At 37.8% G+C, this 20,404-nt stretch overlaps 1 pseudogene; it reads left to right on the forward strand.

Annotated features, from left to right (window-relative positions):
* The first annotated feature begins 17,036 nt into the window (after window positions 1–17,036).
* On the forward strand, window positions 17,037–17,136 carry LOC127077288 (uncharacterized; annotated as a pseudogene).
* The last annotated feature ends 3,268 nt before the right edge of the window (window positions 17,137–20,404 follow it).

The raw sequence follows: 20,404 nt of genomic DNA on the forward strand, positions 1-20,404 counted from the left end.
TTAACAGTAAATAATATTTTTCACTCCTTTTTTTTTATCTTAGGTGGTCAGTAAGGGGAATGAACTACAATAGGTGTCCGAAACACGCTATTGTAGTCTATCGAAATCTATTGGATCACATTGGACATGACGATGTAATACTCCTACCAAACTATAGTTAATCTTAAAATAGTTCTCAAATTATTTCTCATCTAATGATTTCTTATTTTTTTCCAGTTTGTATGGAGGCCATATCTGGGTCTGGATCATGATGTGAACCATGACGATGCTGCAGTTTGGACAGCGAAGACTCCAATTATCCGATTCACTACAGTTGAAATGCACCAAAGTGACAGGGTCAAACTGCAGTTCGGAATGGTACAACATATCCCAGAGTCTCCCACATGTTTGGGAATTTGGCATCAAAAAAGGGTCGATGCACAGTGGGATTTTTCGGACTGGAGAGACTTTGCAAAAGACATGTGTCGTCAATGGAGAAATAGACGACAACACATCCTCAACGAACCAGTCATCCAAGGTGTAAGACCGACTCAACAATATATGGCATGGTTTAGGTCTGTAACAACTCAGCAATTCGTATCTGAGCCGCGGTATTTGATGGATCCGCGCCAACTTGCTTCGTCATCGTACGTCCCACAACAATTCCCCACCCAACACCAATGTGAACCCACCCAAACCCAACAACCAACCACACAACATCAACCGACCACATACTCAAACCAACCAAACACCCAACATCGCAACCCGTTCATGCCAACCACCCAACAACGAACCATCCAACGTCGCAATCCCTTCATACCACCCACCCAAACACAAAACCAAGAACCAAACCCCGCAACCACAACCGTCTATACCACCGATGATTCATATGGGTCACGTCATCCTAGCCCCCCACCATTTAACACCCAACCACTGTTTAACTATAGTACGCCCCAAGAACCATTGCTTCGTTTTCAAAACGACTCAATGACCCAATTTGGGCAACTATACCGTCCCCAATTCACCCAATCCACCCAACCCCAACGCCCTAACTACGATGACATGGGCACCGAACTCCATTACGGAAGCGCCGTTGGCCACAGCCCCTCCGGGTATTGGGAGCAAATGATGACACATCTTTCGAATACCGCCGGAACCTCTGCCGGACCTTCCAACCAGCCATCGCTCGATCAGGTCAGCACCCAAAGACCACAAACACCTCAAGAAAATCGTGGGAGACCTCGGAGACAACCTAACGCACCGGGATGTGGAACCGGGGGACGTTATAATCGGGCGGGTCATTAGGGTTTTGGTCATTCTAATGTAATCATTTTTTATATATTTAATGAAGTCATTTTATTTTTATTTTTATTTATTACGTATTAAATAATTAATATGAAATATTAAAAAAAAATATACTATAAATAATTATAATTAAAAAAAATTCAAAAAAAAAATTAAAAGGCACACACAGGCGCCAGCCTTAGGGGCGCCTCCCTTTGTGGGAGGCTAAGGCGCCAACCCTAGGGGCGCCTCCCTTAAGGGCACACAAGGGTGCCAACCCTAGGGGCGCCTCCCTTAAGGGCACACAAGGGCGCCAATCCTAGGGGCGCCTCCCTTAAGGGGGCTCTAACTAAGGCGCCTGCCCCTTTGGCGCCTGCCTTTAAGGCTCCTGAAATTTTTAAGGGATGCGCCCACTCCTCCGGCGCATCCCTTAAAAAACATGGTTATTTTGGAAAATATTTTGAAAACCCGGTTATTATCGTATTTAATTTCAAAATCATGGTTATTTTAAAAAAAAATCAATATTTTCAAATGCTAAGTCAAATAGTGTTTAAACTTATAACTTCAGGTTTATCGTTTTTTCTTTTATTTTTATTTTTATTACTTTTATTAAAACTTATATTTTTTATCCTTTGAAAAAAATTATGAAATTATATTAGCTTTTTTATTTAAATTACATTACAATATATATATATATATATATATATATATATATATATATATATATATATATATATATATATATATATATATATATATATATATTATATATATATATATATATATATATATATATATATATATATATATATATATATATATATATATATATAATGGTGTATGCGATGGAGCTCTCTTGTTAACCATGACCGAAGATGTATAGGTGTATGAGTGGAGGGTAACATAGAGTTGGGTGATTGTGATAAAGAAGGTGCGACCCAGGTTAGTTTTATTGGGGTCCCATACTGGGTGACACTATACTAGTAAAATATTACAGGTGTGCATGTTACCCTTACTTGATTTAATAGGTTTATAATAATTTGTGGGGGTAAGGGCTTGCCCACATCGGCATGAGGTGAGAGACTCTGTATCTTAGTTTTCTGCTTAGGTATATGCATATGAATTAGGATTCTTTTCTCTCCTTTCGGGGGGAGAAATATATATAAGTGCCTTTTGGGAATATGGTTTAGGAAACCCTTAGAGGCAGCATCCGCTCCCGCGTAACCAATGGAGACTGTTAACTACTATTTTATAGGGAGTCTTCATATGACTCATTATTATATGACTAACTGAAGGTAATTATACTATGCACATCATTTGTCCCAAGGATGAGCCCCTGTGCTATGTGAGGATGTCGCTTGGGCGACATCGCCCTGGACGACATCGCCCTGGGTGGGGACCCCAAAGTCTCTCATGTTTAAGTCCCTCACAAATATAACACTACACCTTCAAACTCTCAATCTACTGCATTATGAAATCACCATAACAAATATGATAAGTGTGGAACATATGTCTCATGTTTTGAAGCTATGGACATAATTGCTACAACACAATAACCATGTGCTTATACACAAGAGTATTCCCTTCAGTTAAAACTCGAATCTTAAGCATGGTTTCTTGATTCAGATGCATCTCACCTCCTTACATATTATTAATTTTATTTACATAACAAAAATCCTTATGTAGGTCATAATAGAGCTTATGTTTGTAATGGTTAGACCTTAAAAACTAAGTTTATTGGTTCCTCTAGTTTTACTGCAAAGTTTAGTCTGATTAATATATTTATTCTTGATAATGTATTGCATGTTTCCTCAAACACTAGGAATTTACTGTATGTTTCCAATTTCTCTAAGGATAATTAGGTTCTATTTGTATTTTATTTTGACAAATGCTATGTGAAATCTCAGGACTATTGCAATACTTTTTTTTAGGGTTTTCTTAATGCAAATGGATTGTATTATTTTCTAAAGTTAACATTGAAATCTTAAAGGTTTGATTCAACATCTAGAAGTCATGGTCTATCTTTTATTGTTCAAAAGTTTATTATTTCTAATTCTACATTGTCTGTTGTGAATATTTCAAATGTTAGCTTTTTTATGGAACTTTATACTTGACCATGCTATTTTTTCTACATAAAAAACACTTAGCCATTGTAATATACATATATCCAATAAAAACACTTATGATTTCTACTAATCTTGTTGCTTAAGTAAATCACATAAGCTTCGTGCACATATATCATCCTTTGTTTACACTGTTTCTTTTGACGTGGTGCACATTGACTTATGTGGGTCTTTCCCTTTATCCCTCTAAGTCCGAATATTATTATTGGATCGTATTTGTTGATTCCTACATTAGATAAACTTGGATCTATTTCTTGAAACATAAGTTAGAGGTCGTTAATGCTTTTAAGTTATTTCATGCCTTTTTAAAAACTCAATTTAACGATATTGTCAAAACCATCTAGTCCGATGTGGGAGAGTTTAGACCCATTAGAAAATACTTATATGAGTTAATTATTTCTTGTAGGCTTACTTGTCACACCTCCCCTAAAAATGATATTGTTGAACGCAAAAATAACATATTGTTGATATGTGCCCCACTTTGTTTCCTGCCCTTGAAATTTTGGGATAACAATTTTGCTACTTCTATCCCTTTCATTAACATCTTACCAACCTTTACATTATCAAATTTCATTCTCCATTCATACTCTTTATAATATAATCTCGTATTACAAATCTCTTAAAGTGTGTTTGGATGAAGCATTTTAATGAGGGAGAGTAATGTTTTGAGGGAATTTAAAATGATTTGATCAAAATCTATATTTTGGATAAAAAATCTAGAGAATTATTAAAATGATGTAAATTTATGAAGTATTTTATTCAAGTTAAATTTAATAAATTTCAAACTACACCAAAAAATAAAGAATTTGAAATTGCTCATTCACTCTATATAATGCATATGTTAAATTGTTTATTATTTATTTTTAAAATTTTGCAAGATGGTCCTCATATTTAATGAAAATTTCAAATTCATTTCTAAAATTTTGGAAAAATTGAAAATAAGTCATTAATAATTTTTAAAATTTTACAAATTAGTCCCTTTAAATTTTCAAAATTTACAAATTGGTCCCTATTTTTCATAATTTAAATTTGGCCCAAATTTTTTAAAATTTGTGAAAATGACTCCAAAAATTTAACAATGAATCATTTTAATACTTAATCCAAACAAAAGAATTTATAAATAAATGAATTTCAATTGAATCATTTAAATTGCTTAGAATCTTGAATTCCATAAAAATTCATAATTACCCCATCCAAACACACTATTAAAGTGTGTTTGGATGAAATATTTTATTGAGGTAAAGTAATTTTTTGAGAAAATTTAAAATAATTTGATCAAAACATTGTTTGATAAAAAATATGGAGAATTGTTAAATATTTAAATTTATAAAATATTTTATTCAAGTTAAATATGAGAAATTTCAAATTACAAACAAAAAATTGATATATACATAGTAGTATTCCCAAAGCACCTTTATTGCAAAAGGACCATGCTATTCTTACTCGTGCTAAAACAGGCAACTCAAAACCAAAAGTTTATTTTTCAAATGTTGAACCGCATAGTGTCAAACAAGCCATGTCATAACATGAAGAGTTCAATGATATGCAATTTGAGTATAATGCTTTTCTAGCAAACCGAACTTGGATCCTAACCAGTCTACCACCTCATAGAAAACCAGTTGGTTGTAAGGGTTTTTTAAAGTTAAAGAGAATCCTTATAGAAGTATAAATAAGTACAAGAAAAGGTCGGTTGCCAAAGGCCATCACCAACAACATGGTTTTGATTTTAATTAAACATTCTCCATAGTGGTGAACCTTACCATAAAACTAGGCATTCTTACGTTGGCTCTCACATATAAGTGGGAAATTCAATAGGTTGACATCAATAATGCATTGCATTTTAAATGGTTGTTTAGAAGATGAAGTATATATGGCTCAACCACTTGGTTTTATTCCTCAATACAAAACGCTTGTGTTCAAGCTAAATAAATCCCTCTATGGACTTAAAATAGCCACGTGGCCATGTTATGAAAACTTTACTCAAGCTCTCCTTCAATTTGGGTTTTCTCACAACAAATGTGATAATTCTCTCTTTACGTACCCCATCAAGGTGTGACATTATAAGCTCTTGTGTATTTAATATATTCATGTTTGGTTCCTCTTCAACCTTGGTTCTTAGGCTCATCAACAACATGAATGTTGCATTTTCTCTAAAGAAACTAGGTAAGCCTGAGTATTTCTTAGGTATAAAATTTGATAGATCCATCCTACTTACTCAGTCTAATGCAGAGGAAGAGTATCAAGTCTTAGTTGGCACCGCCTCTAAACTACTATGGTTAGAATCTCTATCGACTGAATTGGCTATTCCATTTTATCATTCTTCGTTGTTAGACAACTTGATTACACTTGTGTTATCCCACATTCGTACTTCCTTCCCGTAATAAATACATTAAGTTTGATATTCATTTTATACGAGCACACGTTATTTCAAAAAAATGCTCATTCAACATGTCCTTGCCACTCATCAGATATAAATACCTTGACCAACCCTTTCGGCACCTCTGTATTTCATGAACATAGTCCAAGCCCCCTTAATCTTGTGGGGTGAGAGTGGGGTAGTGATCGCTCGACTGTGCGAGTCGAGAATGGGATACAAACTGCAAGTGCACAGTTCTATCGCGTAGTTTTAAAAGATATCGATCCCACAGGGACTTATGAATCGATGTACCGTTATCTAAGGTTACTACGTAAATCTAAGGTGAAAATGTTTGATTGTTTGGGGAAAAGGGAGCTAAGAGCTAAACTAATATCTAGATTAAATATTAATAAAACGGATATCGGTATGTGGTTCGTCAAAACTAGGGAATCAATTCCTTGTCGGTCTCTCGGTTTTAAAATAAATCGTTTCGACTAACTTTATTGGTTAAAGGTTTTATCTCAAACTCTCGCTCTGTTGAAGAAACCATGATCTTATGTTAATGTTGCTGTCACTTATAATTAAGTCAAAAATCATATTTTGAAAACAATAAAGTTGCAGAAACTCTTTTTAAGAAAATACTGACCGTTTTAAACACCCTTATCTCAAACTTTCGCTCTGTTGACTTAGGTTATACAATTAAATCTAAATGCTTAACTCTCGTCCTCACATTCAACCTTTAAAAATACTTTTTGGAAAAAGGTCAGAATTTAATTAATTCTAAAACTTGCTCTCGCCCTGAGATAGATTTAATGACTAACTTACACTGTCCAGTTAAAACCTCAAACTCTCGCTCTGTTGGTTTCAACTTCTTTATGTCTTTTACCTTTGTAAAAAATCTTGTTATTAAACCTGTAAGTTAAGACCGTAAAAAGATTGATTCTAATTTTAAGTTTGAATAGACCGACTTAGTTTTGATCCCTCTTTCTGCTTACTTTACATACCGATACCTAGGCAAATTAGCCAGACATGCTTACTAAATAATAATTAATATCATGCATACACAGACTCATTTCAGGCAGGCAATGCAAATAAACAATAGAATAAAGCATAAAAATTAAATAACAATTAAAGAACCTGAATGCGTAATACAATGGTCTTGAACACTCCACCACAAGCCGGTAGGATTTGTTCTTCGATTCTTCAATTAAACAGTAAATTAAATCAAGGAAATAAAAAAAACTCGAATATAACGTAAGGTTAAATCCGGTATAAAGTTGCCCAGTAGTTTCCGGTGTAGAAACTACTACGCGAAAAATATCTAAAAGCTAAGAACGGGGGAAAATAAATTGCAAGGGAAAAAGAAAACAAAGCTTGCAAAATAAAATAAATAAAATGGACGATGCTGGAAAGGAAGAAAAATAAGCAAAGGCGTGAAAAAAATAAATTTGGCAGAGCTTCCGCAAAACTGAGCGTGCAAAAACTGTGTAACTTTTGGTTTGTGAGACGGCTATTTATAATAGCCTTGGTAGCAGCATTCCGTTTCTCTCCTTCTTCAGCGTGGCTATATCCACGGCGTGCATATAGGAGACCAATTCCTTAACGTTATTCTTCAAGTCCTTCTGAGGGCGATACTTGCGCCACAAAGGTAGTGGGGTTGCGTGACGCTCGTCACGCTATGTGTGACGTCCGTCACAAGGCTCCTTCGCGTGACGCTCGTCACGCGTCCTGTGACGTCCGTCACAGGCACAGCATTGGTGACTTGTGCGCTTTGGGCTGGGCTTTGGCCTTTGGTTCCTTTTCTCTCCTTTTTGTTGCTTTTTACACCTCCTTTTCTTCCCTTTTTCACTTTTGCTTCAAAATGGGTACCTGATATAAATAGAAGAGAAATACTGCATAATATCTGATAAAATGGGATAAATTAGTGTAAATGATAAAATAATTTAATTGAATTAAGTCTTAAAAAGCGATATAATTTCGTGTTATCAAACTCCCCCATACTTAAATCTTTGCTTGTCCTCAAGCAAAATTCAGTATAGAACTTGTTAAAAGTTTTAGCCGGATGAAATTTTAAAGCACACATCAATTCGTACTAGGTTGCCAATGGTTTTTGTTTAGGAGGATTTGAGTTAAATCTTGACATCAACAACTACCGTTACAACTTAGATAACCCTACCTTATGCCAATCAGTTCAAGTACCCTATGATAGCTATCCTGGTTCCTTTAGTCTTATTTTGCCCGTTTTCATTCTAGCGAAATCACATTAAGCCCTTTATCCTTTCGCGCACATAGTGGAGTAACCGGTTAGTGTCTATGATCCGCTTTTAGCTAGAAGTTCTGGTACATAAGTCGGATAACTTCATTATTCAGTCCATTGCAAATTGCGGGGGATCGAACCGTAGTCCGCCCTACCAAGTTCAGTACCAGATTCCTACTGAACCAATTCATAATGGATCTTTCGTATTGTGCTTTTGCATGATTTGCAACCTTTAGATTAAATGATCCGGTAAGGGTCACCTAATTTAATTATCTTAGGTTACTTTGGGGATCATTCACTTATATTCATCGGCTCTCCACGTAGTTTGCTATTAAGATGGTGCTGACTTCTGTATAAACTACTTGGGGTTGCCATAGAACTAAAAGTTCGAGGAATCGGTATGATAGGTACTTATCCTGATCTAACATATTGAGGTTCTCAGAGCGTTGTTATGGTAATGATTTTGTTTTGATTTCACTCAAATTTTATAAAGTAGGCGACCTTTATACTTATTGGGTGTGTTAAAATTTTTGTTATGGCTCAAGAAAGTTGAGGGAAATAGATAATAGAAACTTTTTCACATTCAGGACTTAACTTAAAAAAATTTTTGTTTTTATAAGGAAATAACAATGAAAAGGGAGAGTACAAACTTGAAACAAAGATGGGAATGGAAAGAATAATTTCCCCCCATACTTGAACTAAACATAGTCCTCGATGTTTGAAGGGAAAGAAATACAAAATGGAAAGGAAAAAGAAAAAAATACAACTAAGGCTGCCTTCCACCTCTGGTTCTTGGTCCTGGTGATCTTTGACGTATGTCTAAGCTGTCGAATCTGCTAAACAACTCAGTAAACCGCTGGTCGGTTATGGCATTCCGAGCATCCTGTTGCTGTTGCATTTGACGCATCATCTGCATCATCTCTGTATTCTGTGCCTGCATTCCATCGATAGCATCCATAATGTCATCGTTGGTCGCAGGCCTTCGTCGTCGACGACGTTGGGAGGATGGGCCGGCTGCATTACTGGAAGGGTTGAGCGGGACTGACGGTTGTTCTGGCGGATGATCGCCTTGTTCCATTTCTTCAAACTCATCTGTTTGTTGGTTTGTTTGTGAAGGCTCGGTGGTTTCAGGAGCGCTAAGATCGTAGAGGTGGCGGTTCGGGTTTGTGACATCGGTTAGGGTGGTATTGGGTAGCACAACACTTGGGACTGCTTGGTTGTTCACCATCAGATAATAGCCTCCGCCTACTCTGTTTTTAATCAGGCGGCTGGAGCGACAATAGCCGATATCCATAGACAGGGGTGGAAGGGATTCTAAAGTTTGGAGTTTATCCCCTAGGTTCAGGCCAAGTGCTATGGAGGTTATTAATCCGCCAATTATGAATGGTTGCCGGCCTCTAGCACATAAGGTGCGGATATGATGAAGGAGAAAAGAGGCGGCGTTTACCGTAGTATCCGATTCGAAAACGCACTGGAGGAAAAAGAGTTCTTTTGAGTTGACCTTACTGTTGTTTGGTCTTCCAAAGAGTGTGTTTTGCAGGATACGGAGAAAATAACGGATGGTGGGGTTATGGATGTGGGAGAGAAGGAGTTCTTCCCAGTTGTTGGTATTTATACCGGAAATTTTCTTAAAAAGGTCGAAAACTAGAACTGTGTTCCAGTTTGAGGTTGGGGGAATTCTGGCATGGAGCAGACCTTCTGTGGGAAATTGTAGCATGGCACTCAATTGGCGTTGGGTTAGAGAGTACTCGGTGTTAAACATACGGAAGGTTGCTGTACCGGTTAGGAATTCACCTTCACCGGCGGGAGTGGTGTAGTCGTAAGAGCTTAGGAATTCTAAGGTTAGGGAAGGATAGGTGGGTTGGTTATGGGTGCAAAGGAAGGTTAAATCGGCTCTACGGAGCATCCACTCGATACCGTGGAGTAAGCCCAATTGTTGTAAACAAGTTAAATCGGGGTACCTGGTGGGAGCGACGCCTCGCTGTTGGAAGCGCTCGAATTGCTCTTGCTGATAGTTGTCATCTCCGGATCGGAAGATGATATTTCCGAAGTTTTGACTTCCCGCCATTGTGATGGATTTTTGAATGAGTGATTTGGAAAGGAAAAGAAGTGTATATTTGATATGAGAGAGTTGTTTGTGGTGAAAGAAGGAAGTTTGGAGGGTATTTATAGGTAAAATGTGGGAGGTGAAAAGAAAGAGTGGTTGAAAAGTAATTAATTGTGGTAAATGAAAAATGAATGGGGAATGTAAAAGGTGGGGGGTGTAACGTTCGTCTCCAACGGCTCCCTAACGTTCACATATCTGAGAGGCGTTACGCTCGTCACAAGGCTGTGACGCTCGTAACAGGCACTAAGTGTGCCGCCCGTCACGGGTGGTGTGACGCTCGTCACACCTCCTTTTGGAAAGGCTTAGTAGCGCTTCACAGAATCACTTGGTAGCGTAATTAAATATTTTATTCTGCTTATGAACGTTTTAGTCTGTAGCTTAATTTAGTATGCATGCTTACTTGCTTTGTATAATAATAATAATAAGTAATAACCGTAGAGCATAATAGGCATTGCAAAATAAATTAACTAAACAGCTTCAATAAAAAGGATCATAATGTATTACAGGAAGGGAAAATAATAAAATGAAATAGAAATAAACATGAATTCAAATAACATTAATGAAAAAATCTAGCCTAAAACTAAATAACTTAGAATGAAGAAATAACTAAATTCCATCTATCTTCGGATCTCTGGCCGGAGGAGTAAAAGAGTTAACATGATGCCGTAACATACGTAACTGACTTGCCGTGCTGCTCATGTGTTCTAGGACTGCAAGTCTCAAGCTGTGGAAATCTTCCCTGAGGGCGTTTTGTTCTGACATCAAGGCTTCAATGACGGTTTTAATATCTGTTCCTGGCATATGATGTCGGAGATCAGGCATGGCTGATTCTTCGGTCAGGACAGGCTGAGGAGGAGGATCAATATCATGGTAGCCGGATGGAGTCTGAGGGTCAGATTCAGCAAGAGAGGTATGGTCAATATAGTGCTCATAGTCATCACAAATCTCATAATCCTGGATGGATTCAGTGGATCCAGCAGGAGTTGGGGTTTCATTCAGGTTATAGAGCCAGTTCCTTTGGTTATGAACACTAGTCCTAGGATCGGGCAGGGTGAATAGGCAGAGAACCTGGTTATCAATAACAAGCTCAAACTCATCAGACCCTATGTTTGCTATAAACATAGTGTTGAAGAGGAAAGGTATACTCATAGTGGTAATGCCACAAAAAGGGTTCAGGTCAAGCATAGGCTGACGTAGTCCAATAGCATTACCTATCATAGTTATCAGGCCGCCTATTCTAATGGGTGCTCTCTCATCCTGGATAAGGTGGTCCAAATTAGCTAACATAAAAGTAGCACCGTTTACTGGACGGTTCTGGGAAGCACAAAATATGATGAAGAGTTCATCACGTGAAACTGAAGTACTATTTGGCTTCTTCCCAAATAAAGTGTGGGTCAGGATCTTATGGAAATAGCGAAAAGCCGGGTTATGTATGTTTCCAGAGAGAAACTCATGTTCTTCGGGCTCATCATTTCCAGTCAGCTTACCCCAAAAGTGTTCAAGCTCTCTATATTCAAGAAGTTCTTCCTGGCTTATAGTGAATGTATCAAAGGAGGTAGGAAAACCCAAAAGGTTGGTGAAGTCTCTAGTATTAAATTGGTACTCCATATTGAACATTCTGAACTGGATAAAACCTCTGGTAATTCCTTTTCCATGGCTAGGTAGATAGATTAATGAACTAAGGAATTCTAGTGTGAGCCTCCGGTAGGTGGTGAAAGGTCTCAGGATAGGGGAGGTCTCCCATCCTATCTGATTCAGCAAAAACAGGACACTCTGTCTCAGTCCAAGGGCAGTCATAGCCCAATCATCAGCATATAAACTAGGTAGCATCTCCCTAGTGGCTAGTTCTTCAAACCTTCGTTTCTGAGCCATTCCTCTGAACTTGATACCCATACGGTCAGAATGTCCCATCTGGTTAGTGTTAACTAGAGAAAAGAAAACATGAGTTTAAGTCAGGATTTGGCCAAATGCCGAAAGAAGAATAGAATTATTATTATAATATATAGATATATTTTTTTTTTTTTGAATAAATCAATAATGAATACTAAATAGAAATTAAAAGAATAATTAAGAGAAAAATAGAGGAATGATAATAATAATAAATAATAAAATAACAGATTAATTTGTGGGTTGTCTCCCACTAAGCGCTTTGTTTAAATGTCGCAAGCTCGACAAAGAAACTGTTAAATATAGTCTATGAGTCCTGGGGGCGTTTCGTCTAAGTGTAGAATTTGCGAATCCTCGTTGGTTTCCGCATAGTGATAATGTTTCAGACGTTGCCCGTTTATGGTGAACGGTTCTGTAGATTGTCCTTTAATTTCTACCGCTCCACTGGGAAAGATTTTAGTGATATGGAAAGGTCCTGACCATCTGGATCGTAGTTTTCCCGGGAATAATTTTAGTCTGGAGTTAAATAAGAGTACTGCGTCGCCTTGCTTGAAGATTTTCCTTGATATACGCTTATCATGCCATTGTTTTGTTCTTTCTTTATAGATTTTGGCATTTTCATAGGCGTCTCTTCTGAGTTCCTCTAGTTCGTTTATGTCAAGGATTCTCTTTTCACCGGCGGTTTTATAATTCAAATTTAAATTTCTAATAGCCCAATAGGCTTTGTGTTCTAATTCTACCGGGAGGTGACAGGATTTTCCATAAATGAGCTTAAATGGGGTCGTCCCTATGGGAGTTTTATAAGCAGTTCGGTATGCCCATAAAGCTTCTGGTAATTTCAATGACCAATCTTTCCTTGAAGTGGCGACCGTTTTTTCTAATATTTGCTTGATTTCTCTGTTAGATACTTCCACTTGTCCACTGGTTTGAGGGTGGTAAGGTGTTGCTATCCTATGTCTCACTCCATATTTAAGTAGTAGTTTTTCGAGTATCTTGGATATAAAGTGCGATCCACCATCACTGACTACTATCCTTGGGATGCCAAATCTCGGAAATATTATATTTTTAAAGAGTCTAGTTACTACTCGGGTGTCATTAGTTGGAGAAGCTATAGCTTCGATCCACTTTGATACGTAGTCAACCGCCACGAGTATGTACTTGTTACCGAAGGAGGATGGAAACGGTCCCATGAAGTCTATTCCCCACACGTCAAAAATCTCTACTTCCAAAATACCTTTTTGTGGCATCTCGTCACGTCTAGATATGTTTCCCGTGCGTTGACATCTGTCACACTCCTTAATAGCCGCATGTACGTCCTTCCATATAGTTGGCCAATAAAAGCCAGCTTGTAGGATTTTAGAACAGGTCTTGGATGTACTTGTGTGTCCACCATAAGGCGCGGAGTGACAGTGTTGGATTATATTTTCTACCTCTTCTTCGGGTACACATCGACGGAAAATACCATCGGGACCTCTTTTGAAAAGTAAGGGATCATCCCAGTAATAGTGTTTTATGTCATGGAAGAATCTTTTCTTCTGCTGGTAAGATAAAGTAGGTGGAACTATTCCGGCAGCTAAATAATTGACTAGATCAGCGTACCATGGTATGGCAGATATAGCTAAGGTGGTTTCTACTTGCATGTCGGAGTTGTTCTCTTCCAAAGTAGCTATGAGTTTGTCATACGAGAAATCATCATTAATGGATGTTCTTTCTGGTTCAAGGTTCTCAAGTCTAGAGAGGTGGTCTGCTACTACGTTCTCAGTTCCTTTCTTGTCCTTGATTTCTAAGTCGAATTCTTGTAGTAACAAGATCCATCTTAGGAGTCTAGGTTTAGCATCCTTTTTTGTTAGAAGGTACCTGATAGCAGCGTGATCAGTGTAAACTATTATTTTGGCTCCTATCAAGTAAGAACGAAATTTATCTAGCGCAAATACTACTGCTAGGAGTTCTTTCTCGGTTGTGGCATAATTCATCTGTGCTTCATCCAGGGTTCTGCTAGCGTAATATATAACATGAAGCTTTTTATCCTTTCTTTGTCCTAAAACAGCACCTACAGCATAATCACTGGCATCGCACATTATTTCGAATGGTTCATTCCAGTCCGGTGTCTGCATAATGGGTGCGGAGATCAATGCTTGTTTAAGAGTTTGAAATGCTTTTAAACAGTTATCGTCGAATATGAATTCAGCATCTTTCATTAATAGTCCGGTTAAAGGTTTAGTTATCTTAGAGAAGTCTTTGATGAATCGTCGGTAGAAACCGGCGTGTCCTAAAAAGCTTCGTACTTCTCTCACGGTTCTTGGGGGTTGAAGATTTTCGATTACCTCTATTTTGGCTTTGTCTACTTCAATTCCTCTGTTCGAGATGATGTGTCCTAAAACAATTCCTTCTTGTACCATAAAGTGGCACTTTTCCCAATTAAGTACTAAGTTTACTTTTACACATCGTTCAAGAACTCTTTCCAGGTTTTCAAGGCATTCTTCGAAACTTTGTCCGTATACAGAAAAGTCATCCATGAATACTTCCATGATGTTTTCGAGAAAGTCGGCGAAAATTGCCATCATGCATCTTTGAAAAGTTGCAGGGGCATTACACAGACCAAACGGCATTCGTCTATACGCGAAGGTACCAAAAGGGCATGTGAATGTTGTCTTTTCTTGGTCATCAGGGTGAATTGGTATTTGAAAGAAGCCTGAATAACCGTCCAAATAACAGAAATGTGAATGTTTAGCTAGTCGTTCTAACATTTGGTCAATGAATGGTAAAGGGAAATGATCTTTTCGGGTTGCTTTGTTTAGTTTCCTATAATCAATGCACATTCTCCATCCCGATTCGATTCGTTTAGTTATAGTTTCTCCTTTTTCGTTTTCAATAACGGTTATGCCTCCTTTCTTTGGTACAACGTGTACGGGACTGACCCATTTGCTATCAGATATAGGATATATAATACCTGCTTCTAATAACTTGGTTATTTCTTTCTTTACTACCTCACTTAGGATCGGATTTAGTCTTCTCTGGTGTTCCCTAGAGGTTTTACCGTCTTCTTCTAACATGATGCGATGCATACAAATAGAAGGGCTTATTCCTTTAAGATCGGTTATGTGGTATCCTAGTGCGGTTGGATATTTTCTTAAGATATGTAGGAGTTTTTCTGTTTCGAGTCTTCCTAGATCTGCATTGACTATCACAGGTCGTTCAAGTTCTAAGTCTAGGAATTCATATCTCAGATTTTTGGGAAGTGTTTTCAAATCAGGGGTTGGTTTGTTAAGACACTGCGTAGGATCTGGTGTTATTGCTAAGCATTGTTTAGATTTGTCTTCTAAAAGATAGTCTGATGATTTGTCTTCTCCTGACTCTGCTTCTTTTATGCATTCATCGATGATATCCATGAAGTAACATGTATCTTCTATTGCAGGTGCTTTCAAGAATTTGGAAAGAATGAATTCAATTTTCTCTTCACCTACTTCGAAGGTGAGTCTTCCTCGTTTTACGTCTATGATTGCACCGGCAGTTGCTAAGAATGGTCTTCCTAGTATAATAGGTGTAGTATCATCTTCTCTAATATCCATAATTGTGAAGTCAGTGGGGATGTAAAACTGACCTATGCGTACGGGAACGTTCTCAAGGATTCCTACAGGATATTTGATGGAACGATCTGCTAGTTGTACAGACATCTTGGTCGGTCTTAATTCTCCCATTTCCAGTCTCTTACATATGGATAAAGGCATAACGCTAATTCCGGCTCCTAAATCGCATAAGGCTTTGTCGATGACAAATTTTCCTATGTGACAGGGTATAGAGAAGCTACCTGGATCCTTGAGTTTAGGGGGCATGTTTTGGATTATAGCGCTACATTCGGCAGGGAGTGTAACGGTTTCACTATCCTCAAGTTTCCTTTTATTAGAAAGAATTTCTTTTAAGAATTTAGCATATGAGGGCATCTGCGTAATAGCTTCGGTAAATGGAATTGTAACGTTTAATTGCTTAAGGAGATCAACAAATTTTCTAAATTGACCTACATCTTTGGTTTTAACAAGCCTTTGAGGGTAAGGTATAGGTGGTTTGTAAGGTGGTGGAGGTACATAAGGTTCCTTCTTTTCTAGGGTATCCTTATTACTCTCTTCCTTTTCCTTAGGTTCACTTTCCTCAGTAGATTTCTTAGGGCTTTGGTTTTCTATCCTTGGATCAGACGGTCCCTCCACTTCCGTTCCACTTCTTAATATAATTGCATGAGCTTGGCTTCTCGGATTAGGTTGGGGCTGTCCAGGGAATGTACCAGTTGGTGCAGCAGTAGGTGCTTGTTGTTGAGCTACTTGAGATATTTGGGTTTCTAACATTTTGTTATGGGTAGCCAAGGCATCTACTTTGCTTGCTAGTTGTTTAAGTTGTTCGCCAGTGTGTATGTTCTGGTTTAAGAAATCTTTATTGGTTTGTTGTTGGGAAGCTATAAAGTTTTCCATCATGATTTCCAAGTTGGATTTTCTAGGGGTATTATTGTTAGGATTTGGTTTCTGGTACCCCGGAGGTATAGATGGGGTTTGATTCGGAGACTGTCCAGGTGCGTATAAAGCATTATTACTCTTATATGAAAAGTTTGGATGATTCTTCCAATTTGGGTTATAGGTATTCGAATAGGGGCTTCCTTGAGCATAGTTTACTTGCTCTGTTTGGATTCCAGTCAAGAGTTGACATTCCGCAGGAGTGTGGCCTTGGATTCCACAGACCTCGCAATTCTGAGCTATAGCAACCACGGCGGTTGGTGGTGATACATTTAAACTTTCAATCTTCTGGACCAAAGCATCCACTTTTGCATTGACGTGATCAAGGTTACTTATCTCGTACATGCCAGTTTTCGGTTGAGGTTTTTCCACTGTTGTTCGTTCGGTTCCCCACTGATAGTGGTTTTGGGCCATGCTCTCGATAAGCTGGTAAGCATCAGCATAAGGTTTGTTCATTAATGCACCACCTGCAGCGGCGTCTATTGTTAACCTTGTATTGTATAAGAGACCATTATAAAATGTGTGAATTACTAACCAGTCTTCCAAACCATGGTGTGGGCAAAGTCTCATCATGTCTTTGTATCTTTCCCATGCTTCGAAAAGAGACTCGTTGTCTTTCTGTTTAAATCCGTTTATCTGGGCTCTTAACATAGCTGTTTTGCTTGGCGGAAAATATCGGGCAAGGAAAACTTTCTTCAACTCGTTCCATGTGGTGACTGAGTTGGAAGGTAGAGATTGAAGCCATCTTCTAGCGCTATCTCTTAATGAGAAAGGAAAAAGACGAAGTCGAATTGCCTCTGAAGTGACACCATTAGCTTTAACAGTATCAGCATATTGAACAAATACGGATAAATGAAGGTTTGGATCTTCGGTAAGATTTCCAGAGAATTGGTTCTGTTGCACAGCCTGCAGCAGTGAAGGTTTAAGTTCAAAGTTGTTTGCTTCGATTGCGGGCGGAGCAATACTTGAATGCGGTTCATCTTGCGATGGAGCGGCGTAATCTCTAAGAGCACGAGCTGGTTCTGCCATCTCGGTTAAAGAAGGAAAAATGTTTTTGATATCAGGAAGGTTTATAGGAGGGAGATTGTTTTCAGCACGATATTCCCGAATTCGTCGTAAGACTCGGAGATATAGTTCGATATCGTTGATTCGTAAATAGAGCGGTTCGCCTTGAGAGCGAGTGCGTGGCATACAAATCAACGAAAGAAAGAATAGAAGGAAAAAGAAACCTTAGTCTCTACAGCGTAACGGAAGAGTTACGATATCGATTGAATAAAAGTCCCCGGCAACGGCGCCAAAAACTTGATCGCTCGACTGTGCGAGTCGAGAATGGGATACAAACTGCAAGTGCACAGTTCTATCGCGTAGTTTTAAAAGATATCGATCCCACAGGGACTTATGAATCGATGTACCGTTATCTAAGGTTACTACGTAAATCTAAGGTGAAAATGTTTGATTGTTTGGGGAAAAGGGAGCTAAGAGCTAAACTAATATCTAGATTAAATATTAATAAAACGGATATCGGTATGTGGTTCGTCAAAACTAGGGAATCAATTCCTTGTCGGTCTCTCGGTTTTAAAATAAATCGTTTCGACTAACTTTATTGGTTAAAGGTTTTATCTCAAACTCTCGCTCTGTTGAAGAAACCATGATCTTATGTTAATGTTGCTGTCACTTATAATTAAGTCAAAAATCATATTTTGAAAACAATAAAGTTGCAGAAACTCTTTTTAAGAAAATACTGACCGTTTTAAACACCCTTATCTCAAACTTTCGCTCTGTTGACTTAGGTTATACAATTAAATCTAAATGCTTAACTCTCGTCCTCACATTCAACCTTTAAAAATACTTTTTGGAAAAAGGTCAGAATTTAATTAATTCTAAAACTTGCTCTCGCCCTGAGATAGATTTAATGACTAACTTACACTGTCCAGTTAAAACCTCAAACTCTCGCTCTGTTGGTTTCAACTTCTTTATGTCTTTTACCTTTGTAAAAAATCTTGTTATTAAACCTGTAAGTTAAGACCGTAAAAAGATTGATTCTAATTTTAAGTTTGAATAGACCGACTTAGTTTTGATCCCTCTTTCTGCTTACTTTACATACCGATACCTAGGCAAATTAGCCAGACATGCTTACTAAATAATAATTAATATCATGCATACACAGACTCATTTCAGGCAGGCAATGCAAATAAACAATAGAATAAAGCATAAAAATTAAATAACAATTAAAGAACCTGAATGCGTAATACAATGGTCTTGAACACTCCACCACAAGCCGGTAGGATTTGTTCTTCGATTCTTCAATTAAACAGTAAATTAAATCAAGGAAATAAAAAAAACTCGAATATAACGTAAGGTTAAATCCGGTATAAAGTTGCCCAGTAGTTTCCGGTGTAGAAACTACTACGCGAAAAATATCTAAAAGCTAAGAACGGGGGGAAATAAATTGCAAGGGAAAAAGAAAACAAAGCTTGCAAAATAAAATAAATAAAATGGACGATGCTGGAAAGGAAGAAAAATAAGCAAAGGCGTGAAAAAAATAAATTTGGCAGAGCTTCCGCAAAACTGAGCGTGCAAAAACTGTGTAACTTTTGGTTTGTGAGACGGCTATTTATAATAGCCTTGGTAGCAGCATTCCGTTTCTCTCCTTCTTCAGCGTGGCTATATCCACGGCGTGCATATAGGAGACCAATTCCTTAACGTTATTCTTCAAGTCCTTCTGAGGGCGATACTTGCGCCACAAAGGTAGTGGGGTTGCGTGACGCTCGTCACGCTATGTGTGACGTCCGTCACAAGGCTCCTTCGCGTGACGCTCGTCACGCGTCCTGTGACGTCCGTCACAGGCACAGCATTGGTGACTTGTGCGCTTTGGGCTGGGCTTTGGCCTTTGGTTCCTTTTCTCTCCTTTTTGTTGCTTTTTACACCTCCTTTTCTTCCCTTTTTCACTTTTGCTTCAAAATGGGTACCTGATATAAATAGAAGAGAAATACTGCATAATATCTGATAAAATGGGATAAATTAGTGTAAATGATAAAATAATTTAATTGAATTAAGTCTTAAAAAGCGATATAATTTCGTGTTATCAGGTAGTCGAGTTAGACTTCTTTTATACTGCATTAGTCTATTGTATAGAATAGCAAGCATGTATATAACTAGCCCCAAGCCCCTTTAATATTGTATATAGCAAGCATGTATATCACCACTAGCAATGATAAAATCTCTAAACTAATTTATCTGCTATCAGCTTTATTTTACCCAACATAATATTAATTAGTAATTTGATCACATTTTGTGAAAGACATACAAAATATGATAAAATAAATTTAAAGAAAATAATTGGCAAAAATAATTATTAAAGTTTAATGTGCTATATGATAAAATTCATTATTTGAACACATTTTGTGAAAGACGTACAAAATAGATATCAGATTAAAGAAAAAAGTTGACAAAATAAAATTTAAAGTTTAATGAGTTATAGGATGAAAATTCATTATGTTATACGGATGGGGAGGGGGAGGTTGTACGGTGCGACAAGCTTCCATATTTTATTTTCATATATCTGTGAAGGATGGTAGGAGGAGTGGACTCTAAGTAGGGTCTTGAAATAATCTGTAAATTATCAAAATGGTGCATCAGTCGCTCAGACACATAAATACATAAGAGATGACCCATATGTAAGTCATCCGAAGTATAAATAAATGACGTCCAGCTGACGCATCTCGCGGTGACCCTCATATGTACAAAATGCAATGTCATCTCTTAGAGTACGATCAAGATACACCCGAAATGACTCGACCGCATTATTCTCTTTATACGACACAAAGGCGACAACACGCGGACAATCCTCAGTGTAGGTAGGCACATCTTCCCAACATGTGATGCGAGGAGAGTGAGGGATGATTCATCCCC

The sequence above is a fragment of the Lathyrus oleraceus genome, chromosome 4, assembly GCF_024323335.1.
Source record: "Lathyrus oleraceus cultivar Zhongwan6 chromosome 4, CAAS_Psat_ZW6_1.0, whole genome shotgun sequence".
Taxonomy (NCBI): domain Eukaryota; kingdom Viridiplantae; phylum Streptophyta; class Magnoliopsida; order Fabales; family Fabaceae; genus Lathyrus; species Lathyrus oleraceus.